The sequence below is a fragment of the Schistocerca piceifrons genome, unplaced genomic scaffold (genome assembly GCF_021461385.2).
Source record: "Schistocerca piceifrons isolate TAMUIC-IGC-003096 unplaced genomic scaffold, iqSchPice1.1 HiC_scaffold_968, whole genome shotgun sequence".
NCBI classification, from domain to species: Eukaryota; Metazoa; Arthropoda; class Insecta; order Orthoptera; family Acrididae; genus Schistocerca; species Schistocerca piceifrons.
The window spans coordinates 29,253-30,000 of NW_025729243.1; the positions used below are offsets into that span (position 1 = coordinate 29,253).

At 56.7% G+C, this 748-nt stretch overlaps 1 non-coding gene across 1 annotated transcript in view; it reads left to right on the forward strand.

Moving 5' to 3' along the window:
• Positions 1-349: 349 nt before the first annotated feature.
• LOC124774696 overlaps positions 350-748 on the forward strand; it is a 1,909-nt gene continuing 1,510 nt past the window's right edge. The window contains exon 1 of the ribosomal RNA XR_007015444.1: positions 350-748. This exon is cut by the window's right edge and continues 1,510 nt beyond it. This is a non-coding gene — a ribosomal RNA (small subunit ribosomal RNA).

Below are 748 nucleotides of genomic sequence, written 5' to 3' on the forward strand. Positions count from 1 at the left end.
TTGGAGCTGCCGGTCACCGTAGGTGGCGCGTGTTGTCTCCCGCCGGCAATGCCACGACAGCACGCTCCCGGGCCTCTGTCGGCAGCGGCAAGCTCAGTTGGGAGCACGGGTGGTCGCACCGAAAGCGTCTACTCGCCTAACTCCGGGCGATTGCGCCTCTCTCGAACCCGACCAAGTACTTGGGACGGCGCTGCGCGCCGCCGGGACCTGAGAGGGTTTCGAGGTGTATTGTGCAGGGGAGCTCAGCCTCCTCCTGTTTGCAGAATGATTGAGCGGACGCTTGCGTGTTCGCGCGGGCCCCCGGGACACACTCCCGGGCGGCCGGCTGCTCAGCTCTAGTTGACGCAGCTCCCTGGTTGATCCTGCCAGTAGTCATATGCTTGTCTCAAAGATTAAGCCATGCATGTCTCAGTACAAGCCGCATTAAGGTGAAACCGCGAATGGCTCATTAAATCAGTTATGGTTCCTTAGATCGTACCCACGTTACTTGGATAACTGTGGTAATTCTAGAGCTAATACATGCAAACAGAGTCCCGACCAGAGATGGAAGGGACGCTTTTATTAGATCAAAACCAATCGGTCGGCTCGTCCGGTCCGTTTGCCTTGGTGACTCTGAATAACTTTGGGCTGATCGCACGGTCCTCGTACCGGCGACGCATCTTTCAAATGTCTGCCTTATCAACTGTCGATGGTAGGTTCTGCGCCTACCATGGTTGTAACGGGTAACGGGGAATCAGGGTTCGATTCC